Source organism: Oncorhynchus masou, unplaced genomic scaffold (genome assembly GCF_036934945.1).
Source record: "Oncorhynchus masou masou isolate Uvic2021 unplaced genomic scaffold, UVic_Omas_1.1 unplaced_scaffold_528, whole genome shotgun sequence".
Lineage (NCBI taxonomy): Eukaryota > Metazoa > Chordata > Actinopteri > Salmoniformes > Salmonidae > Oncorhynchus > Oncorhynchus masou.
In genome coordinates this window covers 560,001-570,000 of record NW_027011687.1, presented here as the reverse complement: position 1 = coordinate 570,000, position 10,000 = coordinate 560,001, and positions in this window count along the sequence as shown.

Below are 10,000 nucleotides of genomic sequence, written 5' to 3'. Positions count from 1 at the left end.
CACTATAACACTTAGTGACACCCATAATACTACACTATAACACTTAGTGACCCCATAATACTACACTATAACACTTAGTGACCCCATAATACTACACTATAACACTTTGTGACCCACATAATAATACACTATAACACTTAGTGATCCCGTAATACACTATAACAATTCTAGTGACCCCCGTAATACACTACAACACTTAGTGACCCACATAATAATATACTATAATACTACACTATAACACTTAGTGTCCCACATAATAATATACTATAATAATATACTATAACACTTAGTGACCCACATAATAATACACTATAACACTTAGTGACCCCATAATACACTATAACACTTAGGACCCACATAATAATACACTATAATAATACACTATAACACTTAAAGACCCACATAATAATACACTATAATAATACACTATAACACTTAAAGACCCACATAATAATATACTATAATAATACACTATAACACTTAGTGACCCATAATAATAGCATAATAATATACTATAATAATACACTATAACACTTAGTGACCCACATAATACACTATAACACTTAGTGACCCACATAATAATATACTATAATAATACACTATAACACTCAGTGACCCCATAATAATATACTATAATAATACACTATAACACTTAAAGACCCACATAATAATACACTATAATAATACACTATAACACTTAGTGACCCACATAATAATATACTATAATACTACACTATAACACTTAGTGACCCACATAATAATATACTATAATACTACACACTCATAACACTTAGTGAACCCATAATACACTATAACACTTAGTGACCCACATAATAATATACTATTAACAGTCTCTGTTCTTATACTCAGTGTGTGTTTGTTTGGAGTCAAGCATCTCTATTGGCTGTATAATAGGCCTCCACTATTAACAGTCTCTGTTCTCTTTCTGTTCATATACACAGTGTGTTTGTTTGGAGTCAAGCATCTCTATTGGCTGTACAATAGGCCTCCATTACTAACAGTCTCTGTTCTCTTTCTGTTCATATACTCAGTGTTTGTTTGGAGTCAAGCATCTCTATTGGCTGTACAATAGGCCTCCATTACTAACAGTCTCTGTTCTCTTTCTGTTCATATACTCAGTGTTTGTTTGGAGTCAAGCATCTCTATTGGCTGTATAATAGGCCTCCATTACTAACAGTCTCTGTTCATATACGCAGTGTGTGTTTGTTTGGAGTCAAGCATCTCTATTGGCTGTACAATAGGCCTCCATTACTAACAGTCTCTGTTCATATACTCAGTGTTTGTTTGGAGTCAAGCATCTCTATTGGCTGTACAACAGGCCTCCATTACTAACAGTCTCTGTTCATATACTCAGTGTTTGTTTGGAGTCAAGCATCTCTATTGGCTGTACAACAGGCCTCCATTACTAACAGTCTCTGTTCATATACTCAGTGTTTGTTTGGAGTCAAGCATCTCTATTGGCTGTACAACAGGCCTCCATTACTAACAGTCTCTGTTCATATACTCAGTGTTTGTTTGGAGTCAAGCATCTCTATTGGCTGTATAATAGGCCTCCATTATTAACAGTCTCTGTTCATATACTCAGTGTTTGTTTGGAGTCAAGCATCTCTATTGGCTGTACAATAGGCCTCCATTACTAACAGTCTCTGTTCTCTTTCTGTTCATATACTCAGTGTTTGTTTGGAGTCAAGCATCTCTATTGGCTGTATAATAGGCCTCCATTATTAACAGTCTCTGTTCATATACGCAGTGTGTGTTTGTTTGGAGTCAAGCATCTCTATTGGCTGTATAATAGGCCTCCATTACTAACAGTGTTTTCATTCTGTTTATCCTCCTGTTTGTCGTCAGTGTGTGTCGTGTTTGTTTGGAATCAAGCGCTAGTGTTTGAGCTGGGGGTTTCAGCAGCGTTGTTCGCTCTGCAGGAAACAAGCCGTGATCACTGCCTCTGATTAGACGATTCTGTTTCCACTCCCACGGCACAAGCAGACACAGATCGTCGTCAAGCCAATCGATTTACAAGATGGGATAAAAGATGAAATGGATAGCGAAGATTATAGAAAATTACACGGATATAACTCAATTGAGCGAGGGAGGGATGTAATTCCAGTTGCATTTCAAGGCTGGCTGGCTCAGCGTCAGTGGATCGGGCCGGGCTGGCTCAGCGTCAGTGGATCGGGCCGGGCTGACTCAGCGTCAGTGGATCGGGCCGGGCTGACTCAGCGTCAGTGGATCGGGCCGGGCTGACTCAGCGTCAGTGGATCGGGCCGGGCTGACTCAGCGTCAGTGGATCGGGCCGGGCTGACTCAGCGTCAGTGGATCGGGCCGGGCTGACTCAGCGTCAGTGGATCGGGCCGGGCTGACTCAGCGTCAGTGGATCGGGCCGGGCTGACTCAGCGTCAGTGGATCGGGCTGGCTAAGCATCACCTGCTGCACTGTGTTGTACAGAAAGACGTTGTCGGGTACAACGGATCAACAATACATGTATCTACTACGGTCCCCCTCCCTTCCGGTTATTAAATAGCAGTCAGGTGGAAGGACAGACCTAACAGGGGACAGGGTCTGACAGAGAGCCAGGCCAGAAGCAGAACATTCAGACAAATTGTTGAATCTGTCCTCAACAAATTGTATTAGGCTCCACGGGGAGTTGACATCTATATCGTTTTAAAAATGTCTTCGCTGTCAAGAACAGCTGTTCATGTACAATCTTTTAGCTTTCCTCGGTTGCTTCCCAAACGGCACCCTATTACCTGAATACTGTAGTGCACGACTTTTGGACCAGAGCCTTACTATGAGCCTAGGGTCAAAAGTAGGGCACTGCATAGGGAATAGGGAGCCATTTGAACTCATAAAGCACCGCGACGACCTAATTTTATGTCATGCTTCCCCCCAGCAGAACAGGACATGGTGTGGGAAGGGTCCACTCCACTGTCAGGCTTCACACTCAGCAGAACAGGACATGGTGTGGGAAGGGTCCACTCCACTGTCAGGCTTCACACTCAGCAGAACAGGACATGGTGTGGGAAGGGTCCACTCCACTGTCAGGCTTCCCCCCAGCAGAACAGGACATGGTGTGGGAAGGGTCCACTCCACTGTCAGGCTTCCCCCCAGCAGAACAGGGAAGGGTCCACTCCACTGTCATGCTTCACACTCAGCAGAACAGGACATGGTGTGGGAAGGGTCCACTCCACTGTCAGGCTTCACACTCAAACAGATCTGCATTTCCCAAACCCTGACACCATATGCACTCTGTTAGACGCTGGGCAATGGAAATGACATAGCAGTCAGGGAGAGAGATGCGGGCGGGAGAGAGACGGGCGGGCGCGGCGGGAGAGAGAGACGCGGGCGGGAGAGAGAGAGACGCGGGCGGGAGAGAGAGAGAGAGAGACGCGGGCGGGAGAGAGAGAGAGAGACAGCGGACGGGAGAGAGAGAGAGACGCGGACGGGAGAGAGAGAGAGACGCGGGCGAGAGAGAGAGACGCGGGCGAGAGAGAGAGAGACGCGGGCGGGAGAGAGAGAGAGACGCGGGCGGGAGAGAGAGAGACGAGACGGACGGGAGAGAGAGAGAGCGGAGAGAGAGAACGGGCGGGGAGAGAGACGCAGGCGGGAGAGAGAGAGAGACGCGGGAGAGAGAGAGACGCGGGAGAGAGAGAGAGAGAGACGCGGGCGGGAGAGAGAGAGACGCGGACGGGAGAGAGAGACGCGGGCGGGAGAGAGAGAGACGCGGGCGGGAGAGAGAGAGACGCGGACGGGAGAGAGAGAGAGACGGGCGGGAGAGAGAAGACAGCGGGCGGAGAGAGACGAGGCGAGAGAGAGAGAGACGCAGGCGAGAGAGAGAGAGAGACAGCGGGAAGGAGAGAGAGAAACGTGGGCGGGCAGAGAGAGAGACGCGGCGAGCGGGAGAGAGAGACGCGGGCGGGAGAGAGAGAGAGACGCGGGCGGGAGAGAGAGAGAGACGCGAGGCGGGAGAGAGAGAAACAGACGAGGCGAGAGAGAGACGCGAGCGGAGAGAGAGAACAGAGCGGGAGAGAAAGACGAGACGGGAGAGAGAGAAACGCAGACGGGCGGGAGAAAGACACGAGCGAAGCGGGAGAGAAGACGACGAGCGAGCGGGAGAGAAACAGCGAGCGAGAGAGACGCGGCGGGAGAGAGAGAACGCGAGCGGGAGAGAGAGAAAGCAGACGAGGCGGGAGAGAGACGCGAGCGAGAGAGAGAGACGCGAGCGGAGAGAGAGAGAAGCGAGCGGGAGAAGAGAGAGAGACGCAGACGAGCGGGAGAGAGACGCGAGCGGGAGAGAGAGACGCAGCGAGCGGGAGAGAGACGCGAGGCGGGAGAGAGAGAGCGGGCAGGAGAGAGACGAAGCGAGAGCGAGAGAGAAGACGAGCGGGAGAGAGACGAGGCGGGAGAGAGAGAGACGCGAGCGGGAGAGAGACAGACAGCGGAGCGAGAGAGAGAGACGACGGGCGAGAGAGAGAGAGACGCGGGAGAGAGAGAGAGACGCGAGCGGGAGAGAGAGAGAGAAACGCGAGGCGAGAGAAGAGAACGAGCGAGAGAAGACGCGAGCGAGAGCGGAGAGAGAGACAGCGGGGCGGGAAGACGAGCGAGAGAGAGACGCAGGCGGGCGAGAGACGAAGAGAACGACGGAGCGGGAGAAAGAAGCGAAGCGAAGCGGAGAGAAACGCGAGCGAGAGCGGAAGAGAGACAGCGAAGCGGGAGAGAGAGAGAACGAGCGAGCGGGAGAGAGACGCGAGGCGGGCGAGAGAGAAACGGAGCGAGCGGGAGAGAAACGCGAGCGGGAGAGAGAGAGACGCAGGCGAGAGAAGAGAGACGCGGGCGAGAGAGAGAGACGCGAGGCGGGAGAGAAGACAGGAGAGAACGAAGCGGGAGAGAGAGAGAGAGACGCGGGCGAGGAGAAGAGAGAGAAGACAGCGGGCGGGAGAGAGAGAGAGACGAGGCGGGAGAGAGAGACGAAGCGGGAGAGAGAGAGAGAGACGCGAGGCGGGAAGAAGAGAGAGAGACGAGAGCGGGAAGAGAGAGAGAGACGCGAGCGGGAGAGAGAAGACGAGAGCGGGAGAGAGAGAGAGAACGGGGCGGGAGAGAGAAGACGAGCGGGCGAGAGAGAGAGACGCGAGCGGGAGAGAGAGAGACGCAGGCGGAGAGAGAGAGAGACGCGAGCGGGAGAGAGAGAGAGACGCGGGCGGAGAGAGAGAGAGAGACGCGGGCGGGAAGCGGAGAGAGACAGAGACGAGAGCGGGCGGGGAGAGAGAGACGCGGGGCGGGAGCGGGAGAGAGACGCGAGCGGGCGGGAGAGAGACGCGGGCGAGCGGGAGAGACGCGGCGAAGCGGGAGAGAGACGGGCGGGAGAGCCGGGCGGGGAGAGAGACGCGGGCGGGCGGGGAGAGAACGCGGGCGGAGCGGGAGAGAGACGCGGGCGGGCGGGAGAGACGCGGGCGGGCGGGAGAGAGACGCGGGCGGGCGGGAGAGACGCGGGCGGCGGAGAGAGACGCGGGGCGAGGCGGGAGAGAGACGCGGGCGGAGCGGGGAGAGAGACGCGGCGGGCGGGAGAGAGACGCGGCGAGGCGGGAGAGAGACGCGGGCGGGCGGGAGAGAGACGCGGGCGGGAAGCGGGAGAGAGACGCGGGCGGGCGGGAGAGAGACGCGGGCGGGCGGGAGAGAGACGCGGAGCGGGCGGGAGAGAGACGCGGGCGGGCGGGAGAGAGCGCGGGCGGGCGGGAGAGAGACGCGGGGCGGGAGAGAGAGACGGAGGCGGGAGAGAGAGATGAGAGACGGAGGCAAGAATACTCTGCACACCACATGTTGTTAACAGAGTGAGAGAGAGAGAGAGATGTCGTACTGCCTGTTAGGGAGGCATACTGCTCGTTACGTTGTTAACAAGAGAACACTGCTCGTTACGGAGGCATTCGTACACACCACATGTTGTTAACAGAAGGAGAGAGAGAGATGCGGTTGTTGAGCCTCCCGATGTTAGTCTGGTAATGGAGAGAGATCCACTAGCCCGATCGTCCTGATAACGGAACAAACATGCCGTTAGTAAAGAAAGAGAAGGAAAAGAATGAGGGTTATGTACAACAGAACAGACAAGGTGACAGAGAGGAGAAGAGGCAAACAGGAGAGAGACTGAATTCTGAAAGAGAGAAATAGGTCTTACCATATCATCCTTCATGTTTTAACCTGTAAATGCTAGAGGTGGGGGAGAAAAATAAACAAATATCAGGATCTGAAACAATTATATACACGCTGGGTGGGGGGGGGGGGGGAATAAACAAATATCAGGTTATGAAAATATTATATACACGCTGAAGAAGAAAAAAACGAAATACAAAATAAATATCTCGGGTCAAGATAATCAATCAATAAAGTCAACAGTGCGTATCACTTCAGTTTTCAGAGCTATTAAATCAAATCAAGGTGAGACCAACAGTTAAATAGACAACATGTTTGCAGAGTTAATTAATATGTTGATCATTAACAGCACGGTGCTGAGTTAATTAATATATTGATCATTAACAGCAAGTTAATTAATACAATGTCACTCCTCAGGTAGAGAAGTCAGAGACCATGGGAGGATATCATGACAGAACCACGTGAGTGAGTTAACAGAGAGAGGAAGAGAGCCTAGAACCGTGCCTTGGGGAACACCAGAGAGAGAACAGGAGAGGGCCAACAACCGAGCCCTGGGGAACACCTGTAATTAGGAGGACCAATTTGTTTACAAAATGCTTCTTTTTTAAAGTAGTAGACAAAAAGCTGTTAAAGAGAAAACAGTAACAGTAAAAACTAGAGAAACATCCCCCAGGGCTCCAGAGCATTAATCTTGAACCCTTGAATCTTGAACGTTTGTAAGATGAATAAGGCATGTAAAATGTGGAGCTCTATTACCAGGCTGCTGTGAGCACCGAGGACATTCTCCGCTAGGTTAAACCCTGATTTCTCACTGGGCCCTGCAGAGTGTAAACGCTAGAGTCACATTCTCCTCGTGGGGAAAGAGAACACAGACGGAATTCAAAACTCCTTAACGCCAATTGTCAGGACTATGCTAGTGTGCTACAGAGACCGAGCCTCTGGTGTGCTATATAGAAAAATCAGGCAATCTAAAGACTAATCCTATTGTTCCCAATGTTCATCCTCTTGGCTTTTACTCAAAATACAATCCACTAATTGAGGCAAGGGAAATGGGTTCTCGTACAGAAAAAAAAACAGAAGCAAACTAACTGGTATACAAAATAAATTAAAATTAAAAACTCTGTTCCGCTGTTTTAAATCCTGTTTGATTTAACCCTGGGTCTTCAGTTGCACTTCATCTAAATTTTGAGTGCCGTCTGGAATGAGACAGACAGGCCCACACATGTCGAGACGAGGATATCCTACCCAAGACCATCGACTCATTAACTGAACAATTCCAGATGGAGGCGGGTTTTTTTATATATATATATATATATATATATATATTTATATTTATATTTATTTATTATTTTATTTTTTTTAACGACCACTGACACTGTAAAAAAAAAAAATGTTTAAAAGACTGGAACCAATCAACAACTTCCATCTGTGCATGAACATATAGACAAGGGGGGGGGGAGAAAAAGGTTACTATGGTTACTGTGGTCATCTCGTGCTACAGCAGGAGGAGGCTGAGCTACGCAGGAGAAACCAGAAGCCTCAATCAATACATCAGTCCTATAATTACCATAACATCCACCAGGCAGAGCATAAAACATGTCAACCTGTCAATGCAGAATGCTAATGACTTGCTAGGATTAACATTTTACAACTTTCCATTTGGAAACAAACTACCTCTCACAAACTAGAGAGAGAGAGAGAGAGAGAGAGAGGAAAGAATGAGACAGAGAGAGAGAAAAGAAGGAGAGAGAGAGAGAGGAAAGAATGAGACAGAGAGAGAGAGAGAGAGAGAGAGACAGAGAGAGAGACAGAGAGAGAGAGAGAGAGAGAGAGAGAGAGAGAGAGAGAGAAAAGAATGAGACAGAGAGAGAGAGAGAGAGGAAAGAATGAGACAGAGAGAGAGAGAGAGAGAGAGAGACAGAGAGAGAGACAGAGAGAGAGACAGAGAGAGAGACAGAGAGAGAGACAGAGAGAGAGAGAGAGAGAGAGACAGAGAGAGGAAAGGAGGGAGGGATAGATGAAAAACCCTGCCAAGCCAGGCAGAGAGGCAGCACAGTACCCAAATGTAACATATTTCTCTCCCTCAGATCAATTCAACGATTAGCCCAGCGAGTTGAGGAAGAAATATGCCCATATATACATATGACAGAATAATTGGATGCATAATTATTGAACCTAAAGAAAAAGGAAGGAGTTTTTAACTCTATCTTCAGAACAACCTGACAATTTGCAAAGACGCAGTGGATGTGTCCTCAATGGCACCCGACTCCCCCCTACATAGTGCACTACTTTTGACCAGAATAGGATACTGTTTGGGAAGCTTACCGTAGCTCCGCCCAAGCAAGACCTTCTTCAGAACCACTAAACATTTTTTTTTTAAAGACCCAAGGCCAGTTTTGACAGCAATTATGCATTCAATGTCATTTTTTGTCAACGATCGACTCGACACAGGGTTTTCAGAATTGCTAGACGCAAATAACCATCACGTGAAAAGTAAAATGAGTACGCACCGTTCAAGTTCTGACAGCTTTTGTAGTCAACTACTACACAACGTCATCAAAGCTTTTCTCGGTCCCAAAGTTGGTCCATAATTAGAAAGTTAAACTACTGACGAGACCGAAAGTCCAACTGGGCAGCTTTCAAAGTGGTCTGGAACTATTCCAAGTACTAGATCATAGAGAGGCTTGAAGGGAACCAATCAGATCATAGAGAGGCTTGAAGGGAACCAATCAGATCATAGAGGGGCTTGAAGGGAACCAATCAGATCATAGAGAGGCTTGAAGGGAACCAATCAGATCATAGAGAGGCTTGAAGGAACCAATCAGATCATAGAGAGGCTTGAAGGGAACCAATCAGATCATAGAGAGGCTTGAAGGGAACCAATCAGATCATAGAGAGGCTTGAAGGAACCAATCAGATCATAGAGAGGCTTGAAGGGAACCAATCAGATCATAGAGGGGCTTGAAGGGAACCAATCAGATCATAGAGAGGCTTGAAGGGAACCAATCAGATCATAGAGAGGCTTGAAGGGAACCAATCAGATCATAGAGAGGCTTGAAGGGAACCAATCAGATCATAGAGAGGCTTGAAGGGAACCAATCAGATCATAGAGAGGCTTGAAGGAACCAATCAGATCATAGAGAGCCTTGAAGGGAACCAATCAGATCATAGAGAGCCTTGAAGCGAACCAATCAGATCATAGAGAGGCTTGAATGGGAACCAATCAGATCATAGAGAGGCTTGAAGGGAACCAATCAGATCATAGAGAGTCTTGAAGGGAACCAATCAGATCATAGAGAGTCTTGAAGGGAACCAATCAGCAGTTGAAACAATAAGAATTGGAACCACTCTCAAATCCCCAGACAAAGATATGGATGTTGGACCATCCATCCGTGATATTAAACCCTAAAACCACTCGTACTGGTCAGCTATAGTTCCCTTTATATTTGACATTACTCAAACATCCAATTAACGGAGGCCAATATTGAGAGATCGTGAGGCTTGACCTACGCATATGTGAAATGACATGATTAATGTATGTTTAGTGACCATGATAAGGATGCAGTTAAGTAGGTTCAGGTCATGAGGTGCCCAACGTGTCTTGGCCCACAGGCCCATGTTGATATCTGAAAGGGGAAAGGGAGATGCCTAGTCAGTAGTACAACCGACAGCGTTCAACTGAAATGTGTCTTCCTCATTTAACCCAACCCCTCTGAATCAGAGAGGTGCGGGTGGGGGAGCCCGGGGAACAGTGGGTTAAACTGCCTTGTTCAGGGGAACAGTGGGTTAAACTGCCTTGTTCAGGGGAACAGTGGGTTAACTGCCTCGTTCAGGGGAA